Source organism: Heteronotia binoei, unplaced genomic scaffold (assembly GCF_032191835.1).
Source record: "Heteronotia binoei isolate CCM8104 ecotype False Entrance Well unplaced genomic scaffold, APGP_CSIRO_Hbin_v1 ptg000047l___fragment_1, whole genome shotgun sequence".
In the NCBI taxonomy this organism is placed as follows: domain Eukaryota; kingdom Metazoa; phylum Chordata; class Lepidosauria; order Squamata; family Gekkonidae; genus Heteronotia; species Heteronotia binoei.
The window spans coordinates 700,082-727,492 of NW_026799982.1; positions in this window are offsets into that span (position 1 = coordinate 700,082).

Consider the following 27,411-nt stretch of genomic DNA (forward strand, 5'->3'; position numbering starts at 1 on the left):
AAAACAATGGAAGGTGAAAGGACATTTGGTGATTTTTGATAATAGTTAAATGCTAGGGGAGAGACAAATGAACTATAGTTAAAAAATGTGAATATACCCTTTCTTTTTTTTTCAACCTATTGTGATAAGGATTACAGCTGAAGTGAGATTATGAGATCATGAGAATATATATTTCTTCAATTTTATTTTATTTTTAGGATAAGGATTGGGGACTAAAGGACTATAACAAAGATAAACAATAATTGTAGTAAATGGTTCTATCATCTTTATTGAACTATAGTTATAAGATTTTTAAGAAGATTCTTAAAATGCTAAAATTACCTTTTACTTTTTTTTGTATTTTATGTAAAATGCACCGGTGGAAGTCATGAAAACGGGGGGGGGAGGGAGGTGGAAAATGTGATGCAATATAATGGTACTAAATTTTAATAACAATTGAATATTAATATAATATGTTGCAGAATAATAAAAATTGTTTTACAAAAAAAATAAACTGAACGCAGCTAACCTTATATTGGTAACATGTCTCTTTAACATCAGGTTGCATGTTGATACAACTCTCTGGGGCTCAGTAAAGCCATAGAGTTTTGGCCTGAATCCTAGATCCTTATTTGTTGAGAGGATGCTGTTGTGTGTGTAAAATGGTTGCTATTTTGCACCAGTTTGTGATTTGCAACAGGAGAGTTTTTCAAAAATAGATGCATTGTAATACTTTTCAGCTTCATGATGTTTTGATAACTGCCTTCTAATTTGATTGATCTTATATTTTGCTATTACAGGGTGGGAGTGGTTGTACAATATATTTCAAATGTTGTCAGTCACTCCTGGTGTTAGACTCCCATCAACATGAATCTTAACAGGTCCTGGACATTGTTTTAAAATTACACGCTCTGCTTAGACCTTATCAGTTCAGACAAGATAAATAAACAAATAACTTGGGAGAAAAGCAATAATTTTGATATATAAAGCAATGGGAGAACTTGGGAGAAAAGTAATAATTTTAATATATAATGATACAGTTCAAAACTGTATAGCTATATAGTTGTGACCAGACACATTGGTCATTTTTCATTTCAAGGGGGGGAGAAGTCAACATTGATACAAAATTGAAAATTGAAGCAATAATACCATTTATAATATTTTTTATTTATTTTTATTTATTTATGATTTGTATCCCGCCCTTCCCACAAAAGTGGCTCAGGGCGGCTCACAACAGAAAATAAGACATGTTAGATTAACGTTTAAATATATAAACAATTAAAACAATCTAAACATTTAAAACCTTAAAACATCAAAATATGCAGATAGTCACAATAATTTGCAATGTCCTAAGCAAATATTACTAAGGTAATGTTATGAATGTCTAACTGCTTAATATGGCCTATACACTGTTTAAAAATAAAATTTCTTTGTTGGGTGATTCGTATTGTGGCTGGCAGCCATAGTTCTGTGCCTATCAGACCACTGCTATTAAATTTTTCTTTTGACAAATTATGCATTTAAAATTAGAGGTTTTGGCAGCCCCAAAGAACTAAACATTTTTAAAAATGTTCATTGCGTTGAAATGTGGGGGAAACCAATTACTTAAAAACATGTAACAAACAGACATAGCTCGGCTTAGCTTTTGCACATGCACAAATGCTGTGCATTAGGGATGCCAGCCTCTGGGTGGAAATCTCCTAGAATTACAACACATCTGTTTTTGAAAAACTCTCCCAAGTTCTTTGTTTATTTATCTTGTCCAACCTGATAAAGTAAAAGCAGAGCGTGTAATTTTAAAACAATGTCCAGGACCTGTTAAAATTCATGTTGATGGGAGTCTAACACCGGGAATGACCGGCAACGTTTGAATTATATTGTACAACAACATTTCTGGCATCTGCACTCCCACCCTGTAATAGCAAAATAGAAGAATGATCAAATTAGAAGGCAGTTATAAAACATCATGAAACTGAAAAGGTCTAGTTTTTTTTTTTTTTTTTTTAAGCTGTGTTCCAAAGCTCCTTGGAAGAAATCACTTTCCCAGACATGGGCCTGTGAAAACTCTTTTTGCAAGGATCTGCTTTTTTGTTTTGGCAACCAAAGTTAGATAAGAACATAAGAGAAGCCATGTTGGATCAGGCCAATGGCCCATCCAGTCCAACACTCTGTGTCACACAGTGGCCAACACACACACACACTGTGGCTAATAGCCACTGATGGACTTCTGCTCAATATTTTTACCCAATCCCCTCTTGAAGCTGGCTATGCTTGTAGCCGCCACCACCTCCTGTGGCAGTGAATTCCACATGTTAATTACCCTTTGGGTGAAGAAGTACTTCCTTTTATCCGTTTTAACCTGACTGCTCAGCAATTTCATCGAATGCCCACGAGTGCTTGTATTGTGAGAAAGGGAGAAAAGGACTTCTTTCTCTACTTTCTCCATCCCATGCATTACCTTGTAAACCTCTATCATGTCACCCCGCAGGCGACGATTCTCCAAGCTAAAGAGCCCCAAGCATTTCAACCTTTCTTCATAGGGAAAGTGTTCCAACCCTTTAATCATTCTAGTTGCCCTTTTCTGGACTTTCTCCAGTGCTATAATATCTTTTTCGAGGTGCGGCGACCGCATCATCAATTTATACAGGGGCATTATGATACTGGATGATTTGTTATCAATTCCCTTCCTAATAATTCCCAGCATGGCGTTGGCCTTTTTTATTGCAATCACACACTGCCTTGACATTTTCAGTGACCTATCTATCACAACCCCAAGATCTATCTCTTGGTCATTCTCTGCCAGTTCGCACCCTATCAACTTGTATTTGTAGCTGGGATTCCTGGCCCCAATGTGCATTACTTTGCACTTGGCCACATTGAACCTCATCTGCCATGTTGACGTCCACTCACCCAGCCTCAACAGATCCCTTTGGAGTGCCTCGCAATCCTATCTGGTTCTCACCACCCTGAACAATTTAGAGTAATCTGCAAACTTGGGCACTTCACTGCTCACTCCCAACTCCAAATCATTCATGAACAAGTTAAAGAGCATGGGACCCAGTACTGAGCCCTGCAGCACCCCACTGCTTACTGTCCTCCACTGCGAAGACTGCCCATTTATACTCACTCTCTGCTTCCTATTAATTAGCCAGCTTTTGATCCACAAGAGGACCTGTCCTCTTACTCCATGACTCTCAAGTTTTCTAAGGAGCCCTTGATGAGGAACTTTATCAAAAGCTTTCTGAAAGTCAAGGTAAACAACATCTATTGGGTCTCCTTTGTCCACATGTTTCTTCACCCCCTCAAAGAAATATAACAGGTTAGTGAGGCAAGATCTTTCCTTACAGAACCCATGCTGAGTCTTCCTCAGTAACCCGTGTTCATCAATGTGCCTACTCATTCTGTCCTTGATAATGGTTTCTACCAACTTTCCTGGTATTGAAGTCAGACTGACTGGCCTGTAATTTCCCGGATCTCCTCTTGAACCCTTTTTAAAGATGGGGGTGACATTTGCTACCTTCCAGTCCTCAGGAACGGAGGCAGATTTCAATGAAAGATTACAGATTTTCGTCAGAAGATCCACAAGTTCAACTTTGAATTCTTTCAGAACTCTTGGCTGTATGCCATCAGACCTGGTGACTTAGTTTTTAATTTGTCTATCAGTTGTAGGACCTCCTCTCTTGTCACCTCAATCTGACTCAGGTCTTTCAACACCCCTTCCAAAATTAGTGGTTCTGGAGCAGGCGAACACTTCTCGTCTTCCACGGTGAAGACGGAGGCAAAAAATGCATTCAGCTTCTCAGCCATTTCCCTATCCTCCTTCGGTAATCCTTTTACCCCTTGGTCATCCAAGGGCCCCACTGCCTCCCTGGCTGGTTTCCTGCTTCTTATATATTTGAAGAAATTTTTATTGTTGGTCTTTATGTTTTTTGCAGTCTGCTCCTCATAATCCCTTTTTGCCTGCCTGATCACAGTCTTGCATTTGATTTGCCACAGTCTGTGTTCCCTTTTAATAATCTCACTTGAACTGGTTTTCCACCGCTTAAAGGAATCCTTCTTACCTTTTACAGCTTCCATTACTTTGTTTGTTTGTTAAGATTCTCCATTCTGGAGACTGGCAACCTCTCTGAGTGCTTGCAGAGAACAAGATGAGTGAAAGCCAAGGCTGGGGGGTGGGGGAGGGGCTTCAGAACGGGGTCTGCCAGACCAAGGTTTTCACTGTTGAAGCTGATAATAATTTTGGGCCAATCACAGACTTTCAGCCTAAGCTAACTTACAAGGTTATGCAGATCAAAGTGGGGAGAGGAGAATGATGTAAGCTGCTTTGGTCTCCCCCCCCCCTCCACCAGTGTGAAGAAAGATTGTCCTTTTCCTATGTAGAAGCTGCATGGCGGGGGAAGGCAATGGAAAGCTGAAAGAGGGACAGATAAAGGGCAGGAGATATGGCTGCCAGCTCCAGGTTAGGAAATCCCTGGAGATTTAAGGGATGGGGTTTGAGAAGGGATGAGACCTCAGACAGATACAATGCTATTTTCTCCTGGGGAACCACTGTTGCCAATCTCCAGGTGAGGGCTGCAGATCATTCAGAATCAAAACTGTTCTCCAGATGGCAGACATCAGCTCTCCTTCAGGTGTGTGTGAGAGAAAGTGCATGCCTTCACTTGGGTGGGTGGAAGACAGCAAGGGTGGAGGGCATTCACCCAGAGCCTCTTTCTAGAGCCCATTGTATTTTTTTGTCACAACAGGCCTTACTCCTAGTGTCTATATAATTTCATAACAAGGTGTGTTCCCACTCCCAGCTTTCATTAATTTAAAAAACAAATGAACAGTAGAAGTGCAATCCTATGTGGAATCGCTCCAGTCTAATTTCATTGATTTCTGTGCTCTTATACTAGAGTAACTCTGCATAGAATTGCACTGTCAGTCACCAGCTCCTTTTCTTGCAGAAATATAAGGAAAAGGCTTATCTTCACATAGGAAGAAGTTAGAGATTTACTTTTTTAAAAAGAAAGCTGAAGAAGAGTTGGTTTTATACCCCGTTCTTCACTACCTGAAGGAATCTCAGAGTGGCTTACAATCACTTTCCCTTCCTCTCCCCACAACAGACCCCCTGTGAGGTAGATGAGACTGAGAAATCTCTGAGAGAACTGTGACTGGCCCAATGTCAAGGTCACCCAGCTGGCTTCATGTGGAGGAGTGGGGGATTGACGCAGTTCTCCAAATTAGAGCCTGTCACTCTTAACTACGCCAAATTGGCTCTCTAATGCCAGTGATAGTTTGTACCGGGCATGGTTTTTTTTCTGGGGGAATGTGGTGGAATGGAGTTCTGGAACCTCTTCATGGAAATGAAATTCCCCCAAAATGTTTAAAAGTTCATGAGTGACACCCTTGCATTTCTCCTTCACTTTCCTCTTGAGAGTTCCAGCACCTCTTTTTCCAGAAAAAAAGCTCTGGTACTGAGAGTCTTCAAAAGCTAAAGTGCTGTTGTGCAGGATTGGTGGAGGACTCTGTAACCAGGTAGCATTAGTTGGGACAGACATACCATGTCATTTTCTTCCAGCCAGATCAATTTTTTCTTCCTGCAATATCTCATAGAGGTTTATAGTTTTGTCCTTCACTGATCTGGTATTGCACAATATTAGTGAAGACATGGGGGAAATAGGGGGCCTTGTCTCATCATCTCACAGGATGCCACAGAGGCTAGACAGGCAGTAAACTTCCTTGCCAAAGACTGGCCATGTATGATAAATCCCACCCCATATCTACCAGCTCACACTTGCACTGGAATAGCATGATCATGAAACATGCTTTTCTAGGTAATGATTTTTCCTACTACTACTTTAAAAAAAAAAAAGTCCAGCACCCCATAATCAATGTTCTAGAAAAAGCCATATAACAGTCCAAGGGCACAATGATATGCTGAGGTTATAGATGGTAAGGTACTGTTCTATGTCAGTACTGCTTCTGGCTTTCGATTCAGTTGTATAGTTTGGGGCACTCGGCAACAGTATAAAATGTGTAAGTATTGTTAACTGTTGCAGGAAATATTCTTTATGCACATGTAAGGCATTCCTCAGACACATGTACAAAACAGGGTAGCAATGAAATGTTGAATGGATAATGTTTTATAAAGAAAATACAGAGAAACATTTGAGTAATTCCAAACTGCATTAGGTTTACAGTGAAAAAAAAAGAATTAATAAAATAGGTTCCAAATACCTGTAGCAGCTATTTGCTTTCCCTCATTTCAGTTGGAAAGCAAATACTTTTCTTTACTATTATTTCCAAAATGTAAAGCTCTTTTAATGCAAGTAAAATTTCTCTTAGCTGTCAATAGATTCTTACATTTGGTGAAGAAAAGAGGAACCACAGGTATAATGAGAATAATTTCATCAACAAGGATGTTGCTGCTGCTAATGAAGAACTGCAATGCAGGATGATCCTCCTCGGCTTGTTTATGCTCTTTTGTAGCACAAAATATCACCTATTCCCATGTCAACATGTCACCCGAGACTCATTCTTCTTCTGGAAATATTTCCATTGTCTGCCATCATGATTTCTCGTGGAAAGCCTTCCCAGTGACCCTCCTCCCAAGCACCAACCAATTTTTGCAACTGTAAGAGGACAATCTGGAAATATGTATGATCTCAGTTGTTTGGCTTTGTAGCATGTTACTGAAAATTCCAAATTACCATTTCTTTAAGCCAGTGCTTTCTTGTCCTGCTGATTGTGGACAAAGGGTTAGATCCACCCAGTTGTTTTCACTGGTAAAAAAAGTAAAAGGGGAACCCTTTGATCATCTAGAATGTCTAAACTGAGGATCATGGGACCTGCACGGACAAAAGCTGTGTGGGACAGGTGATAGTAAGGAGGAGAAATGGGGAAGCCCAGGTAAAAAAAAACTGTCTGGATCTAACACACTTGTTTAAAAAAGTGAGCCTTCCCAAGAATCACTCTCCCCCATTGGCTCAGCCCTTCACTGGACTATCTCTTACAATCAACTTCATTGAATCCCAGTCTCTGCCCAATTCCCGCAATACAGATTTTGCAGACAAAGTAAGTTTTTACTTTTTAAGCAAGTCTTCATATTTTGTGAAATGTACTCTTCTGGGTTATATGTGCAGAATTTTAGGCATCTGATTTCAATTTATAAATGTGCTGGTGGCATACAGAAAAGCCCTGCTGGACTCTGTGCCAATCTGAAATCACCCAAGTTCCATTGTTCCCTAATGCACAAAACTGACAATAACTGTCACATATACATAGCCCTATTTACCTGATTAAATCCTATTTTAATTAAAATCCATCTCAGTATTATGGAATTAGCCAAGTCACCACCTAAGAACATTGAATTTTCATGTAAAAGACCCAGGTTCTAAGATCTTTGCAGTGAGTTTATCCTTGGTCAAATCACAGTCTCACTTAATTCACAAGATCACATTGATGCTAAAATATCACTGCGGGCTACTTACAAAGACATGGCATAGATGAAATAAAATCCAAGTGAGACATTTAAAAATAATGCACAATATATATAACCAGAAAATATTAGCAATGTAAAGAAAGTATATTTGGAAGTCAGAATAACAAGCTTAAACTGTGGGACAAAGTTAATCATTTCTGCATAATGGCCACTGGTAAAACATTGTTGTGCATGAGAAAACACAGGCCATGTTGACTACCACCAATCACCTCACAGGCTGAACTCTACTTTTAAACAATTTTAAATGTGGATTTGTGTCAAGAAGGATTGTCAAATTTAATTGGTCCTGTACCTTGCCATGTAGAGTTATGGAGATGATGCTTATATATAATTATTTCTGTTAATTACTGCTAAAATTCTATGGGTTTGATCTAGCCAGTGTTTTTCACTAAATCTCACCAACTTCTATACTACAGCCAGTGTCCCACTCAATTCCATACTATAGCCAGTGTCCCATATTCACAAGCAGGACCTTTTTTTAGCAGGAATGCACAGGAATGCAGTTCTGGCTAACTTGGTGTCAGGGAGTGTGGCCTAATATGCAAATAAGTTCCTGCTGGGCTTTTTCTACAAAAAAAGTCCTGTTCACCAGCATAGCTTTCTTTAATGGTCAAAGGGAAACCTTTCTTCCCTCTGAAGAAGCATAAAAGATGGCAAAACCCAGTCCCTCATCATTCTCTGGATAAGTACAAGGATACCTAGTGGGTTTCCCTCTCCCATATTGAGATGAATAGTTTGTCTACTGGACAACATTAGAGTTCATCACCACTTCCTATAGGAATTTATTGTGGTTTTAGATCAGACCTTCAGAGTAATAAACTCCTAAGAGTCCTCTGTATCTCTCCAACAGACTTTTCCAGCATCTTTACTCCTACTCAGAAAGGTTTTTTTTATGTAATTCCAACAAAAGTCACAGAGGGAAAATTGGGTGGATTTCAACTAGGGTGACTGAATCTGGGTTGGCAAATTCTTGGAGATACTGGGCTGGAGCCTGAGGAAAGGCTCCTTATGCAGTGTATGATACCTTTCAATCTTCCTCCAAAGAACCCATTTTCTTTGGGGAACTGATCTCTGTTGCCTGGAGATGAGTTGTAGTTCTGGGGGATCTCCAGGCCCCATCTGGAGGATGGCGAGTTGGCATCCCTGGGCCATGATCCAGGGCTTTTTAAAAGCAGGAACACATAGGAACGCAGTTCTGACCAGCTTGGTGTCAGAGGGTGTGGTCTAACATGCAAATGAGGTCCTGCTGGGCCTTTTCTACAAAAAGTCCCATGTGAAACAATGGTGATGTCAGGGGGTGTGGCCTAATATGCAAATGAGTCCCTGCTGGGCTTTTTCTACAAAAAAGCCCTGCTATGCTCTATGGACTTTATTGTTGAGGAAAGCTTTTCCTTAGGTTCCACACATGAGTTATAAAACTTGCAACACTCCTTCTTCTCTTCACACAAAGAAAAACTGACAAACAAAGCCTAAGGTTGTCAGTGAGTTTCCTGTTATGCTAGTTTTCACTTAAGATATTTGCTTTTAATCTGAACATTTCAGTTGCCTTTTAGTAACTTATTTGCTTTGAGGAAACTTGATTGTACAGCAAATAAGAATGCATGGCTTTATTTCAAATTGGCACAGTATAATGAAATTAAAATAAACAAACAGTACTTAAGGCTAAACTACACAGAAAAGGGGACATCTGTGATTGGATCTTTCCTTTTGCCTTTCTTTTAGGTATCAGGCCAAATTTTTTTTCTTTACCCCCAACTTTTAAATAAGGGGCTCTATCTTTTAAAACTGTTTTATGCCATACGGTTGCAGGGAAATTCCTGGGAATTGGGGGGAGTCCTTGGGGACCACAGAATTTGGGGAGATGAAGGAACTCAGCAGGGATGTGATGCTACAGAGTCTGCCTTCCAAAGCTACCATTTCTCCAGGGGAACTGATCTCTGTAGTCTGGAGCTCAGTTGTCATTCCAGGAGAGTTCCAGGACCACCTTGACAGTTGGTAACTAGGCTTGTTTTAGCAATATCATGTCAGACTTGTCCATTTTATGCCTTTCATGCCTTGGCTTGCTTTTATTGGCGTGATTATTGACCTTGCTTTATTTATGTTATTTACTTGAATTGTTTTACTATATTTTATTTGTATGGTTTGTTTCCGTTATCAGATTGTTTTTATTTTATGATTGTGGGTCACTTGGAGCAGGTCTGGAGAAGCAGCACACAGATTGTCTAAATCAATCATTTATTCATTTATTTTTAACCAGGACCAGATCTACATGTTTTTTGAGGGGGGGCAAAATCAAAAAAATGGCACCCCCTTATGGGCCATTCTATCTTATGGTCCCATAGAATACAATGGGCTCCATACCCAATTTGGCCCCCCCCCATTCTGTTGGCGCCCAGGGCAAGCACCCCCCTCTGTCCCCCCTAGATCCGGCCCTGTTTTTAACTGAAATGCAACCTGCAGAGGGAGGGCCTGCCTAACTTACAACAATGCTGAAAGGAATGCTTTTAACTCTTTCCTTATATAATTTCCCTAATCTAAATGGCCATCAAGCTGTTCTCCCTCCCTCACCACCACCACCCCACTAACAGCAGTTGGGTGGCAATTTGGAATGGGTATGGTATGGGAAGATGCAAGTTAAAAACTTCCTTTCCACATTCTTGCTGCAAAAAAATTGGTAGCCACTCATGACTGTTTTTGTGGACTAGTGATACAAAAAGGGTCTTCCAAATAATTGTGAAGTTTTACTGCTGGTTTTTTGTTTTGAAAAAAAAAAACCCACAGAAGTAGAATGACAGGCAAACAGTACTGTGTGTAAGTAAAGGAAAACCCCAATAAAGATAAGAAGCCAGCAGGAGCTGAAACCTTGTGTGGAAAAGCTCAAAGTTGTTCTGTTATTCCTGTGAACTGGTTAACTGGTTTGAAAAAGAAATGTTGAGTATGCAACAAAGAACAGTGAATGACTAAGAGAAAAACTATTTTCATTTTTTTTTTACTGTTGAGACCAAAATGATATTCAGAAATATGAAAAGGGGTATATTGTATAACAATTCAAATCTTTTTTATACCTAACAAATTCTTTCGATATCCAGATCTTATATAAATATACTAAGCAAGTTAATGGGACTTTTTCCAAGGCAGAGTATGCTGAAAGGATTTCAAGAGGCAGCACTCCTTGCTATGTTTCAGTGTTGCATACACCTATCATTTATTTTTGGATCAATGTCAACCATTGATTGTAAAGCCTAAATCAGTGTATTTGGCTCTTTAAAGTCTCCATGTTTATCTCTGGTAATGGATTCCAGTGCTCTAAAGCTTTCTTCTTCTGAACCATGGTGACAATGTTTTTGGAAGGAAGAAATTTATAAAAAGCTATCTGTCCAAAGAGGTGGCTTTTTCATTCAGAACAAAGATATTATGCTTGGCTTCAGCTACTGAGACAGTAGCCTGACATGGGCAAATAATACCACAAAACTTTGGCCAAGCTGTCTAGTACTAGCAAAAGAAAAACATACATTTGTACAGATGTACTTCAGCTTCTTGGATGACAAGGTCAGATCAGAAGTGCAAAACTATCTACAAGACTCAAGGGAGCCTTTATCCACAGCTGGAATTTCAGGCATAGTGTTTACCTCCTGATCCTAGATTATCCCTATTATTCTACAGTGAGGGAAACAGGGAGAAGGTAGACCACAAATGACCCAGGCCCCACAGGAGGCTTGCAGCTCTAGGGTTGTCACTTCCAGATCTCCTGGAATTAGAAATGATCTCCAGATGACACAGAGCTGTTCCCCTGGAGAAAATGGCTGCTTTGGAGAGTGGATTTTATGGTATTATGTTCTGTTGAAGTCCTTTCCCTCCCCAAACACTGCCCTCCTTAGCCTCCACACCCTAAAGTACCAGGCAGGAATTTCCCAGCTGGTGACCCTAACTGTGGCCAGCTGGTCACATTCACATCACATGTATGCCTCTGAGCAGGTCACCACAAATTCTCAAAAAACATACTAAAAGTGTAACGTAAATCATTATCCTAGAATTTTGGAATGGGTTTTGGGATTGCAGAGAGAAGGTTTCCTCTCGCAATCTTGTCCTAAAATAATAATGTGAGTGAGTAGACATTCAAATCAGGCTCTTTCAGGGCTGGATTAAGACATCCTGAGGGCCTAAACTGTGTCAAGCCCAAGAAGACTCACAGCAATACCAGTAACATGGTAATTCAGTATTTTGTGATTCTTTTTATCTGAGGTCTTATACTGTAGTTTACTTAGTTTGTGTATAAATCCAATTAGGCTTGCCAGTCCCCAGATCCAGGTGGGGGTGTGGTCCCCCTGTACCTTTAAATCTCTGCAGGTTTAAAAGAAGTTTGCCAACTGTATTTTGGAATGTGTGTATGTGTTTAAATCTCAGTAGGAGAAAAGCTGCATGGGGGTGGGGGCGAGTGGGCAGAACCACATGGCTTGTCCCAGAGAATGTGTGAAGCTGTGAGAAAGGAAGAGAGCACAGTCCTTCTGTTTGTTTTGCATTCATTTCAGAAGTTGTTTGCATTGTAAAATGAATAGTAAAGAGTAAACTAGGACCTGATTATGGGATGGAGGAAAACTCCATCCCCTAGACTGCTTTGTTCCTTAATTTCATTTTCCTGTGTTAGTCTGAAGAAGTCGGTTGAAATACAGTAGATTGTTACATCCAGCAACTCCCATGACTAATTGCCCCAGTAAAATCACAAAAGTGTGAGCTTGTAAACTGTTTCTGTTTATTTTGGCTGCTTTGTGTGTGTGTGTGTGTCTTCCCTTCAAGATGGCGGTGAGACAGGAGCCTTGGTGCTAAGCTTCTGGAATAACACCACTATACCAGCATTATACCGGCTTCAGCCTCCGACGTCAAACTGAGCTTGATGATATGCTTCTGGGAAGGCGAGGTGCGACTTCTAGAACACCTTAGCCCTGTATTTCACCCAAAGAAAGCAAAGAAATGCTGCTTACCAGCCCGAGCCTGCATCAGCATGGAGGATGGTGTGGCCGTGAACTGCGAGCTGCGGGCTGGAGTGCAGGACGGCTGCGAGCCGGACGGCGGGATGGCTGTGGGCCGCAGGCTGGAGTGTAGGACAGCTGGAGCTGAGTGTTGGGAAGCTGGAGTGTCAGGAAGCCGGAGGATGCCAGTGGGAGGCTGGAGGACCATGGCGGTGGCGGCCGAATTGCTGGACGAGGCGACGGGGCAGAGTACCGGGATGGCTTGGAGGTTACTGATGGGACGATGGTTCTCCTCCCTCCCTTTCCCTCCCCACCAGTGTTGCCGTTGCTGGTGGGGCCGTGGGGTGAGTTGGATTAGTTGGGAATGGCCATGCCGTGGATTGAGAGTTGGGAAGCTGGGAAAGACCAGTGACGGGCGGATGGTCAGTGTGGCTGGAAGACTGCCTGGCGAGGCTGTGATATCTGCAAGCAACCGTGAGACGCCTGTGATCCCCTGGGTACCTGGGGGGGCTTGGCTGCACGACTGGAGGGGCACAGGGAAGCTCACACCCCCTGGGTCCTCTAGGCTGTGTGGTGGGCCGCCTCAGGCTAGTCAGACAGCACTACCGCACTTTTGGGAACGACCACGCCCCAAGAACACTTGCACTTTAAGAACACCGGCACTTTAAGTACTGCAGCGTTTTATTCATTTCTTTTTAACTCCTTTTAACTCTGGCTGATCTTAATTGCCACTATATTATGAGAATTGGATTTTTGACGGCTAAATAGATTATTAATATAATTGTACTGGTTATTTAAATTGGAGCATTGATTAATTGATTGGCTAATTGAGAAAACTGTATTTTTGGCAAATTAATTGGGGAAGGGTAATTGATTGGGAGGGTTTTTATAATTAAGGAGCCAGTGGAGCTAATTAAATTATTTCTAGCTACTGAATTAATGGGCAGGTTGCGGGATGGGGGCTTTTAGTTAAATAACTATTAGATACTATTAGCAGGTCAGCTTAAATTGGGAATTGACTGATTGACTAGAGAAGGAAGGGTTAGGGAGGGAGTAGGGTGGTGAACTCAGCTTATCTACAACTGGTCTGAGACTGTGGTGGACACCAGCAGGAGATGATTGGCCTGGAGATTCCAGTACTCCTGGAGAGGGGAAGGTATGATGGTGGGAACAGGCAGAATTATAAGGGAAGGAGGCCGAGACATGATAGTGCTTGGCCCCCTTCCAGCCTGCATCCCATCCCGACAGTGGCAGGTAGTGGGGCCAAGTTGAACTACTCGCCTCCATCACTGGTGTTATGCAATGTCAGGTCCATAAACAATAAGACCTTTACCCTTCGGGAGTTCCTGCTTGAGCAGGATGTGGACCTGGCTTGCGTGACCGAGACTTGGGTGCATGATGGGGAGACCGTAGTGCTCTCCCAGATGCCCCCCCCGGATACTCAGTCTTTCACCAGTCACAGACTAGCGGGTGGCAGGGAGGAGTGGCCCTATTCATATGAGAGGCTTACTCCTTCCGTGCTCTTCCGACCCCGGAGATTAAGGGCATTGAATGTGCCGGTCTGGCATGGGACGTTGGGGAGGGGTTGGCAATTTGGCTGGTGTACCGACTGCCTAACGCACCAGCTGGCACCTTACCGTCCCTGATGGAGGCCGTAACAGGCTGGGCACTGGAGTACCCAAGGCTTTTGATCCTGGGTGACTTCAATGTCCATGCCGATGACGCGACCTCCAGTCAGGCGATGGACATAGTGTCATCCATGGCGACACTAGGACTCTCCCAAATTGTTACAACATCCACTCACCAGGCGGGGCACATGTTAGACTTGATCTTCGCGACGGGAGTTTTAGTGGACGATATTACTGCTGAAGCAGTGCCATGGTCGAACCACTACGCCCTCAAGGCTCGTGTGGATGTTCCACCCCAAGCCCATTTAGGCGGCGAGTGTATTTTAGCTTGCCCATGGAGCCACATGGATCCGGAATGGTTCCAGATGGCTCTAGGGGATCCCTGGCCTCCTGGTGATTCCTTGGATGACCTGACGGAGTCTTGGAATGACAGACCCAACAGAGCCATCGATGAGATCGCACCTTGGCGCCCTCTGCGCCCTCGCTTAAAGCCGGCATCTTGGTATAACCAGGAGTTGCGGCAGTTGAAGCGAGGACTCAGATGACTAGAGAGGCAATGGCGGCGTACTTGAGACGAAGCGACTAGAACATCTTATAGAGAGTTTATGAGGTCCTATGAGAGGGCAGTCAAAGCCACAAAGAAAACATACTTTGCAGCCAAGATTGCATCTGCAACTTCACGCCTGGCACAATTGTTCAATACAATTCGGACTCTTACAATGCTGCCACAAGGCAGACCAAATTCTAAGGAATTGGAGATTGGCTGTGAGGCCTTTGCGAATTTTTTTGCAGATAAGATCACGTATCTCCACCACAACCTTCCCGCCACATTGGAGACAGTATGTGAACTCGAGGCCCTGTGCCTGTCTTCTGGTTTTGTTCTGGACTGCTTCAATACTCTCAGCCTAGAGGAAGTTGATAGGATCCTCTCTTCTGCAAGCCCTACAACTTGTGATCTGGACCCTTGCCCCTCCTGGCTTATTAAAGCTTGCCAGAGGGAGTTTAGATATCCTGTACGGGATATCGTGAATAGATCCCTGATGGAAGGGCACTTTCCAACACCTCTTAAAGAGGCGGTGGTCCGCCCTCTCCTGAAAAAATTGACACTAGATCCGGCCGAATTGGCACATTACCGGCCGGTCTCGAATTTACCCTTTCTGGGTAAAATTATTGAGAGGGCAGTGGCATTGCAGTTACAGAGCTTTCTGGAGGACGCTTCCGTTCTCGATCCCCATCAGTCCGGTTTTCTCCCGGGCCATGGGATGGAGACAGTGCTGGTCACCCTGGTGGATGACCTCCAGCGGCACCTGCATCGAGGCGGCTCAGCAGTACTGATGCTGTTAGACCTATCGGCAGCGTTCGATACTGTCGACCATCAGTTACTGACCTGCCATCTCACCGACACGGTGATTCAAGGGTCGGCCCTACAATTACTTTCCTCTTTCCTTGATGGTTGGGGACAAAGGGTGGTGATTGGGGGTGAACTGTGTCGGAGACACACACTTGATTGCGGGGTGCTTCAGGGGGCGGTGCTTTTCCCAATGTTGTTCAACATCTACATGCCCCCTTGCCCAGATTGCCTGGAGGTATGGGTTGGGTTGCCACCAGTATGCTAATGACACCCAGCTCTATCTATTGATGGACAGCCGGCCTGACTGTGTCCCAGAAAATCTGGACTTGGCGCTGCAAGCCGTGGCTAGATGGCTCAGGCTGAGTAGATTGAAGCTAAATCCAGCGAAGACAGAGATCCTTTGCTTGGGTCAGCATGGTCCGGGAAGAAAAATTCCCCTACCGGCCTTTGACAGTGCGCCACTGACAATGGCGCGCAGGGTCAGGAGCTTGGGGGTAGTATTGGAGCCTGCCCTGACATTGGAGGCCCAGATAGCAGCCACTGCTAAGTCCACATTTTTTCATCTTAGGCAGGCGAGGCAGTTGGCCCCTTTCCTGGAGCACGGCGACCTAGCAACAGTGATCCATGCAACGGTCACCTCGAGGTTGGACTACTGTAATGCCCAGCTGTTATTAGGGCTTCCTAGGTGGGAGCACATTCAGCCGGGACTCCGGGGACTGCACTGGCTGCCAATAATATACCAGGTTCGTTACAAGGTGCTGGTTATTACCTTAAAGCCCTATATGGCCTAGGACCTACCTACCTTAGGGACCATCTCTCCCCACATGTTCCCCAGAGAGTACTCAGATCTAGTTCCCAAAATCTGCTAGTAATCCCCGGGCCGAAGGAGGCCCGTCTGAAGTCACCTAGGGATAGGGCCTTTTCAATCACAGCCCCCTGCTGGTGGAACCAGCTACCGGAGGAGGTGAGGGCCTTGCAGAACCTTGGACAGATCCGCAAGGCCTGTAAGACAGTCCTCTTCTGGTTGGCATATAACTGACTGGTATTTAAAAACTGCGGAGGAAGGCTGTGAGAATAGCACCGAACTGTTAGACTGTTTCTTCTTGTTTTACTGTTTTAACTATTGTAAATTACTAAATATGTATTTTAATATTTATTAATCTTAATTGTTCTGGATTTTATGTTGTAAACTGCCCTGAGCCAGCCTTGGTGGGGAGGGTGGGATATAAATCGAATAACTAAATAAATAAAAAATTCCAGTTATCAGCATTGTTTTTTGTGTCAAGGTGATTTAAACAGCCTGCCCTAAGCCATCTCTTGCAACTTTTCACCAGTAATTTCAGGCTTTTGAAACAGCCTACCAACAGAGATTAGGATCTTGGCCCCTTTAGGAAGGCCTGAAAGGCATCTGTGTGGGAAACAGAATATAAATAATCAAACAAACATAAATAGACAGAATGCGGACTGTGTGCAAGTACATTTTGTGGCTGTGTCAGTGCTTCACCACACTCATTTTCATTGCATTATTCCAGTATTTATTTCATATTCAGTTCCCAGAAATGGCAGCAATGATATGGCAAAAGACATAGTGTAGGCTGCTCTGTAACTGGAGCTTCTGACATTATCTGAACAATGTGGAAATCAACTGCAATGCTCCAGTAGTTTCTGTGCTAGGGTTTTCATTGCCTCCATATAGGTCCTGGGGAGCTCCCAGAATTATAACTGATCTTCACACCACAGAGATCAGTTCCATGCAGAAATCAGGTGCTTTGGAGGGTGGTCTCCATGGCATTATACCATGCCAAAGCCTCTGCCTTTCCCAAGCCACACCTGCCCCAGGTTGCACCCTTATTTCTCCAGGAATTTCCCTACCTAGAGTTGACAACACTATTCCAGGCTTGTCAACTTCCCCATGGTGTCTGAAAATCTCACAGAATTACAACTGATCTCCAGATTCAGGTGGGTAGTCCACAATAAAACTCTGTTCGTCTTAAAGGTGCCACTGGACTCAAACTTTGTTCAACTGATCTATAGATGACTCAGATTAGTTCCTCTGGGAGAAAAAAGGCTACTCTGGAGGGGGGCTTCACCCCAAAATTTCCACAAATTTCTCAACCAGGAGCTAGCAACCCTAATTCTGTGCCATGAAGGTAATTTGCGAAGAAGCTCTAGCCTCCATGGTTTCTCCAAAGTTTTTAAGGTACTATTTCTGTTTTTTCTTGTTTCATAGATTTTTTTTCATATTTCATGTTTCTTCTTATTTCAGTTTCTGCAACTGACTTATTAATAACTTAATAGAATTTCCAGTGACAAAATTCACTAATCTTTTGCACTCTTATCATCATCACTACAATCCTGTAGAGTGCTGCATTGCAATTCTATGCAGTTATACTTTTCTAAGTCAATTAAAGATAATGCACTTAAAGGGGTATAAATTTGTTTAGGGTTGCTCTATTTTACGCTACACTTGTATTTCAGAATCATTGCTCAAAAATCCTTGCCTCATCGTAAGACTTCAACAAAAAACACTTTACTGTCTTGTTCTCTAAAAAGGAAATCACTCAGAGAATAACCAGAGCACTACGAGGCATAAGCCATGCTGTTCTGGACACTCTCTTTTTCCTTACTACTCTCTCATATCCTTTCAAGAGTTGCCAGGATAAACTACAGAATCTAACCTCTATTGAGTCCTCATTCAGCAAGTGCATAGCTGAGTTCCCTAAATGGCAGTGTGATATTAATCACATCATTTCTGTTCTATCTATTCATGCTATTATAACAAATTATTACAAAACAAAACAATTGTAACAGGTTGGATAACAGCAACATTTTTATTAGTAGTAAATGATTACTGGCAAATTACTGTAGTATTCACTTGCTTAAAATTCATCTAAAGTTAGAAAAAAGATATTGGATTTATACTCCTGCCCTTCACTCAAAGTAGTTTACAAACTCCTTCCCTTCCTCTCCCCACAGCAGACACTCTGTGAGGTAAATTGGGCTGAGAGAGCTCTGAGAGAACTGCAGCTGACAAAAGTACTACACAAAACTGGCTCCCAAATTAGGCAAGTAGAAAGGGATATTGCTCAAATGCACAGTGAAATATATACAATGGTCTGATTCAAAGGCTCAGTTCAAGTGCTTCTTGACCGTAGGAGCACATAGTGTAGTCTGGAGCAGGGATGTCAAACCCCAGCCAGCGCAGGGCTCAAATCCATCCCCCAAGAACTTCCTGCTTCCTTTCCTATGGCTGCTCCCACAGCCACACATAGCTTGCTTTTCTCCCAGTTCCCTCAGTGGCTCTTTGCTTCCTGCCTCTAGCCTCCCTTCTCACCCTCACTCTCACATTCACACTTAGAGCTCTCTCTGTGGTTGCTTCCTGCTTTGTGTGGGAGTGATACAAAGACAAGCCTCTCACTCTCACTCACGCACACACACATCTTCTGCTTCCTTTCCTGGGGCTGCTCCTCCACTTTTGAAGAGGAGGGGAAAAACAAAGTTGGAGTCTCATGGCAGTTTTAAGATCAACAACATTTTATTCCCTGTATAAGCTTTTATGTACAAGCACACTTCTTTGGACAGATGGAAGGAGGGTGGATTCTTCTGACAAGCACAATGTACATTGAAGAAGATATTTTGGCTTATTCTGAAAAAATTGTTGCTTTTAAAAAAAGGTTGGATATCTCTGGAGCTGCCAGAGACGCTAGCCTTAGAATTTTGACTCGAGGAGAACTTGTGCGATTGTATTGCTGGGAATTTATTCCCATTCAATGGATATGTGCCAGATGAAGCATTTGTGGGAAACAGACTGATTACCGGTTCACTCTTGCACTATTTTCATCTTGGGAACAACAATTATCAAAAATCATCACCTGCTATAAGGAACTATGTTTGGACAGATCTGGGGGAAAAAAAATAATGAAGGAAAACTACCAAAGTCATTTTTTGATTTGGTAAAACAAGAGTTTGGAAGATATATGGAGGGAATTTAACCCCAAAGAACGTGACTATACTTTCTTTTCAGCAAGGCATAATTCTTTCTCGAGAATTGATATGTTATGGATTACAAAAGATCTTGGACTTTTAACAAAAAAAAATAGAGATTCTTCCTAAAATAGGGGCAGACCACAATCCAATAATGTGGTATGCAAAACCTGTGAAAAAGACATTAAGATGGCAGATAAATGAAGATTTGTTACAGAAACAGGAGGTAGTGTCTCTGGAAAAGACTAAATTCTTCTTTCAAATAAATGAAAAAGAGGACAATTTCAAATTGTGTGGGATGCATATAAAGCGGTAATGAGGGGCATCTTAATTACATTGAACAATAAAAATAAAAGAGCCAAAAATAAGCAAATGATGGACATTCAGAAAGAAATTGAGAAAAAGAAGGAGCTTAAAAAGAGACCTGGGAAAAAGAAAATCATAAAGGAGATTATAATATTACAAAGCCAATTGGGACATTTGTTGAATAAAGAAGTGGAATGGAACTTAAAAAGACTTCAACAGAAATCTTTTGAAGGAGTGAATAAACCTGGAAAATATTTGGCCTGGCAAATGGAAAAAAAAAGGGAAGAATAAAGTTATTAATAAAATTGTATTGGGAGGTAAGGACATTGTCGATCAGGAAGGAATTAAAAGAGAATTTTATAAATATTAAAAGCTATTTAAAGCTATTTAAAAGTCAAAAGGTTGATAGAAAAAAAAAATCAATGCATATTTACAGAAAATTAAAGTAAATCCCTTAACAGAAAATATGGAGAAGGTATTAAATGAACCAATTGAAAAAGGAGAAATAGAGGTGGCAATTAATTCAATGAAATTAGGGAAAGCACCCGGTCCAGATGGTTTTACGGCAAAATTTTATAAAGACCTCGTGGAGGCGCTATTACTAAAACTTCAGAAATTGATGCATATTTATTTATTTATTTATTTTTATTTATTCGGGATTTATATCCCGCCCTTCCCAGGAGTGGCTCAGGGCGGCTTCCAACAATAACAATTTAACAATTTAAATAGAACAATTAAATACTTCACATTTAAACATTAAAACCAATACATTTCAATTCATAAAAACAAAGCAGCTTAAAACCAATAACATATCATTTTATATAAACAGATGGCAGGCCAGTTACGTCAAGTTCCATCCCGGCTAGGTGTATTATAAGAATAGATGGGAAAATCCCTAACACATGGAAAGAAGCAGTAATTCCGTTGATACCGAAAGAAGACAGAGACGCTACGAATGTAAAAAACTTCAGACCAATTTCATTACTTAACAATAATTATAAAATATATGCCGGAATTCTAGCAGAATGCCTTAAACAGCATTTGAACAATTTCATTAAAGAAGAGCAAGCAGGATTTCTTCCCAGGAGGCAATTCAGAGATAATATCAGAACAGTTATAGACATTATTGAATATTATGAGAAACATCCTGAAAAGGAAGTAGCATTTGATAAAAAGAAAGCATTTGATAATGTGCATTGGAACTTTATGTTTGCAGTGATGGAAAAACTGAGATTGGGAGAAGATTTTATAAGAATGGTGAAGGCGATATATAGTGAACAACAAGCAAGGCTCTGTGTAAATGCAGACTTGACGGAAAAAATGATAATTTGTAAAGGAACAAGGCAAGGTTGCCCTCTTATCTCCATTGATATTTATAATGACTTTAGAGGTTTTGCTAATGCAAATTCAAGAAGATAAAGAGATAGAGGGATTGAAGTTGAAAGATTTTTCTTATAAATACAGAGTGTTTGCAGACGATGTAATGTTTATAAATGAAAATCCCACTCATGTAATACCATTGTTGTTTCGTAAGATACAAGAATATGGAGAATTGGCAGGCTTTTATATAAATAAAGAAAAGTAAAAAAAAATGTGTAAAAATATGTCAAAAAGTAAACAGGAAGAACTACAGAGGTTAACAGAGTGTAAAGTTACCTCTAAAGTAAAATATTTAGGTGTAGAAGTAACAACAAAAACTCTTGATCTGTACAAAAATAACTGTGAGAAGCTTTGGCGTAAGATTTGATAAAATTTGATAAGATTTGATAAAATGGAATAAGTTAAATTTGTCTATGCTGGGCAGAATTTCTGCAATCAAGATGAATGTCTTACCGTGAATTATGTTCCTGTTTCAAACAATTCCAATAGTGAAAGACAACAAACAATTTAATAAATGGCAAAGGAAACTTTCAGAATTTGTATGGGCCCGGAAAAAACTAAAAATTGAAATGAAAATCTTGACTGATGCGAAAGAAAGGGGAGGATTTCAATTGCCTAATTTAAAGTTGTATCATGATGCAGTATGCCTGGTGTGGATTAAGGAATGGATGACATTACTAAACAGAAAATTACTAGCATTAGAAGGTAATGGAAATGTTTTTTGTTGGAATGCTTACATGTACTACTGGAAAAATAAGATGGATGGGTTTTGTTCGCATCATTATATAAGAAGTAACCTGCTAAATATTTGGTCAAAATATAAAAGCTATGGGGATGAGAGAAAACCGCTTTGGATTGTGCCAACAGAAGTAATAAAATTATATTCAGACACTAAAGAAGAAAAGTGGTTATCATATAAACAGCTTTTAAAAATACATGGAGGAAAGGTGGAATTAAAATCGGCTGAAGAATTACAATATAAATATAATTGGTTTCAATTGCAACAAATTAAGAGTTTGCTTGAACAGGACATTAAGAATGATGAAATAAGACAAGAACAAACAGAATTGGAGAGAATGCTGTTTGTTGAAAATGAAAAATTGATCTCAAGAATTTATAAACTATTATTGAAATGGTCTACGGAAGATGAAGTAGTTAAATCTCAAATGATAAAATGGGCGATAAATATAAATAAGGAAATACAGATGGAGTCATGGGAATACTTATGGAAGAACTTTATAAAAGTTTATCAACATGTTACAATATTAAAGAAAATTGTTTTTAAATGTTATATAGGTGGTATATGACACCTAAGAAACTAGCAAAAAGGAACAATCAGGTGTTGAATAGATGTTGGAAATGTAAAAAACAAGAAGGATCTTTCTACCATATGTGGTAGACTTGTGAAAAGGCAAAACAATTTTGGCAAATGATTCAGCAAGAGATTTCGAAAATTTTGGGATATAATATCAAGAAGGCACCAGACATTTTTATATTGGGATTACAAATGGAAAAATTTCCCAAACAAGATAGAACAATAATTTGGTATATGCTTTCAGCTGCTCGGACATTATATGCGCAGATGTGGAAGCAAGATAAAATACCAGAAAAGTAAGAATGGACTTTAAAAGTTATGCATTGGAGTGAAATGGACAAGCTTACAAGAATCTTAAAAGAACATGATTTAGAGAAGTTCAAAAATGAGTGGGGAAAATTTCAAAAATATGTTGAAAAACAATGGAATGTTAAGGGATATTTGGTGATCTTTGACAATGATTGAATTCTAAAGGAACGTTAAATGGATTATAGTAGAAAAGCAAGACTATTGGAATATATCTCTTTTTGTTCTTTTGATAATGACTAAAGGATTACTATGAAGATGGATTATAATTATAACATGGTTTTTCTTTCCTTTTTTCTTTTTGCTTTAGGATGCTTTCTTGTTTATGAAGATTCTTAAACAGACTAAATTGATTACCTTTTTTTTAGCAATTTAATTAAAATGCACTGCCAGGGGTCACCAAAAGGGGGGGGAGGGTGGAGAAAATGTAATGTATATGTATTAATTTTTAATAACAAATGATAAGTGTTATTACAATATATTACAGTATAATAAATTGTTTTAGAACACAAGAACTATGTTTCTAGTTGCCATGTATTCCACGCAAGTGGAAAAAATGAAGGAATAGAATGATTGCTCTTTAAATATGGACATTCACTGCAGGCAGTGGAACAGCATGGTTAATGATTGCTGGTTCGAGTCAACATTGTTAAAAATTGCAACATTTATGCATATGAACTCATGTTGTTTATTCATGTTCATTTTTCATATATTTGTTTTATTTTTTGCAGTAATTTGGCCATGAGCCTTGTGAGCCTTTTGCTTTGCAAATGATAATAGCACACATTGGAAATGAGACAGGAAAACTAGCTCTGAATTCAGTCCTGGAGGATGCATTGTCTTGAGGTAAGTTGCAATTCTCTTTCTAATTTCCCTTTGAAATTCCTTTGTAAGAGCACTGGTCAGCAACTGAATGTTGTGGTTCCTAATGTCAGACATGTCCATTCTTTCTTTGTATCCTAGTGGACTGAATCCTCCTGGATGGAATTGAAACCCAGATTTCCTGTCTCATTACCAATGCTGGTATCTCCACACCTATTCTGTATGTGCATCTCACCTAATCCAATCAAGCCAGCTATTGTAATTCACCTGCTGTTGCCATTCAACATCTGAAATCACCTTTATAAAATTTATATCCCTGGAACCTGTGTTACATTTTATGGCATGCATGGACTGGTCCAACAAAGTGCCAATTATGTCAGATCTGACCCTAGTAACAAATGAGTTCTGTTCTAGAGCATAGGAAACTGCCATGATGTGTGTATGCGTGCCTGTACATGCAAAGATAAGTAGACAAGCAGGTGTCCAAAAATGAATGACTGTGACTCAAAAAACAGCTACTCTGATCATGCCCCCACTCACATGATTCAAATAGTTGGCACCTTTCATGTGATCACAGTTGGACTGTAAGCCCACCATGGCCTCGTTCCTGTAAGTAAGCACATATCATTTAAGAAATGTCAGACGTACATTCCTATGCACATGATCAAATAAAAGATTTGAGATAGTCCCAGTCATATTGACATGAGAACAAGTAAGATCAAACCACAGCTGAATCAACAGACCAGACTATATACCCCCAACTATGCTGTACAGTGACCTTTAAAAGATAAGTGTATTATAGTGTTTCAGACTCAGGTTTGGACCTGAGAAGTTAGGTTGCATTACACTTTTAACATGAATTAAAACTGATGTCACAAACCAAATCACCAGCTGAAGACTCTTTGTAGCAAAGTGATTCAGAATCCTTTGGAGTTTCATAGATATACCTGTTCCTACTATATAGTGCTACAATTCTGACATAGACTTGGACTCCATATTGTCCTTCCTATATGAGCTTTCTTACAATCCCTAGATTTAGATATTTTTTACGCTAGCTAGGCTGGATGTTTTTCCAACTGCAGAGCTAAGGGGGCATTTTGCTAAAATTCCATATGCAGACCAGTTGTGTGACTGTGCAACAGATATAATAGAGACACTAGATCACCTTCAGCAGTGGCTCAAGGCGGAACAGTGCCCTGGGCAGGGCACCCCCCCCCCTCCGAAAGTGGCGGGAAGCAGCCGTGTGCCTTCGCCATGGAGTGCACTGTAAGGCTGCCCTAGCTCTGCCCCTACATCTGACGCAGCCAGCAGAGTGACGGACAGCCCCGCGGCAGGCTCTGCAGCACAGGCATGTGGCTTTCCCACAGCTGCTTTCACCAGTAATTTCCCTCGTCATGGAGGTGAGGGCAGATGAGAGGGCCATTCCAGCACCCTTCTGGAGTTCACACCAGCACCCTTGCCAGGACTATGCCCCAGGCAGCTGCCTGGTTTGCCAAGACCAAGGGACAGCCATGATCACCTTGTATTATTCTGCCATCAGTGGACTGTGCCCAGATCCTTTTGGATTACTCCTGTTTTACACAAACAGTGACTTCCTGTGGAACCTTGGGTGACAACTCTACTGCTGGCAGATGTGGATCCTGAAATAACTTATTCAGTGGCAAAATATCTGTCAATGGGGCTCTCTCTAAAATGCCTTTGAAATGTGTTGTGCTGTTATTATGTATTCGGATTTTAAAGTCTAATTCTATAATGTTAAAGAGTTTTATGGAATTTTAAATTAATGTTAGGTATTCTTTCAGGTTATTTAACTATGTCCTGTAATCATGATTATTGATTTTTTTTCCCTTGCTGTTACTCTATTTTGGTTTTAAATTATTTGTAATTTGTTTTGTATTTACTGTCTTGTTTTATCTTGAGCTTAAGACCACTGATCAAAGAAGCTAATAAATAAAAAAAAGGAAAAGTCTCTATACTGTTGTTTCACTTCAGAGGTCTGGGGAGATGTCATGGGAACACCTTTGAACTGAATAAAGTGACTAAGAAGCAAAATGGGAAAATATGTCATCCCTTTATTCCCTTTACAATCTGCTTTTCATATGCATTGTGTTATCCAGTGGGGCAGCCTTTGAAGACCATTTGGAGACTTCAACAGGCCTAGAATGTGGCTGTAAACTGAAATCCACTGACTGAGCACATCTCACTGGTGCTTAATGACACAATTCAAAGTGCTAGTTTTAACTGATAAAATTATAAACAGCTAGGCTTCCCAATCCCACGCCCCAGGCAGAGGACCCCCCGATTTGGAGCCTCCTCCCCTGCTCAGCAAAAATCCGGAAGCGGGGGGAAAATGGCAGCCCTTCCCTTCCCACCCAGCCCCGATTGCAGCAGCTTCTCCTCACCCCTTCCCTTCCCCTCCCACCCAGTCCCATCGCAGCAGCGTCGCATCGCCCCTTCCCTTCCCTTCCTACCCAGCCCCGATCACAGCAGCTTCTCCTTGCCCCTTCCTTTCCCCTTCCACCCAGCCCCAATCGCAGCAGCTTCTCCTCGCCCCTTCCCTTCCCACCCAGCCCCGATCGCAGCAGCTTCTCCTTGCCCCTTCCTTTCCCCTTCCACCCAGCCCCGATCGCAGCAGCTTCTCCTCACCCCTTCCCTTCCCACCCAGCACCATCACACAAGATTCTCCTCGTCCCTTTCCTTCCCCTCCCACCCAGCCCCATTGCAGCAGCTTCTCTTTGCCCCTTCCCTGCCCCTTAGGCTTTCCAATCCCCAGGTCCCAGCTGGGGATTCCCAGTTTTACAGGCTTTCCCCAGCCAGCTGGCCGGCGAGGGAAGCTCCTCTCCCACAGCCACCCTGTACCTCTAGATCTTGGCCAGGACCTGCAAACAGGTATAGTTTTAAAATGTGTGTGTGCCTTTAAATTGGAGCAGGAAGTACTTCATGGGGAAGGGTTAGCAACAGCAGACCTGGTGAGAGTGCAGCCCCTCTGTTTGTTCTGCTTTCCTTTTGGACAAGTGAGTGTGTGTGTAAAAGAGCAGCGTAGCCCCTGTACTTTCCAGATCTGGTTGTGGAGGCACCAGAGACTCCTGCTTTGTTCTACTGCTTCAGACCAACATGGCTGCCCACTTGCACCAGAGACAGTTAAGCGTGTGTGTGAGTGAGAGAGAGAGAACGGGAGGAGGGGAGGGAACTCTATTATTCCTTATGGAGACATTCTCATAGGAAATAATGGAAAATTGATCCGTGGGTATCTGGGGCTTTGATGTTGAGGCACCAGATTTGCAGCATAGCATCCAGTACCTCTCCCCAAAATACCTCCCAAGTTTCAAAAAGATTGGACCAGGCGGTCCAATTCTATGAGCCCCAAAAGAAGGTGCCCCTTTCCTTCATTATTTCCTATAGAGGGAAGGGATTTAAAAGATGTGTGGTCCCTTTAAATGTGATGGCCAGAACTCCCTTGAAGTTCAATTATGGTTATCACACCCTTGCTCCTGGCTCTGCTGCAATGTCTCCTGGCTCCACCCCCAAAGTCTCCTGGCTCCACCCCCAAAGTCCCCAGATATTTCTTGAATTGGACTTGGCAACCCTGTAAAACAGCAGAGAGGGACTGAACTTTGTCCCCTATGAATTTGCCTATTATAAGCAGTGCTTGTTTTGTAGAAAAATAGGTGGTGGAGCTCATCCAGGGATTGTTATGCAGCTGCACATACTATTCAATGGACAAGGAGGTGGAACTCTCAGAAAGGTTCAGGAGCTGTGCTCCTGTGAGCTCCCACTGAATCGGAGGCCTGATTATAAGGTTGCCAACTGGCCAAGGGAAAATTTGCACTGTCCCTTTGCAAGAAGGTTAATCAGTGACATGGGCAATTGAAGCTTTTCATGGCATGAAG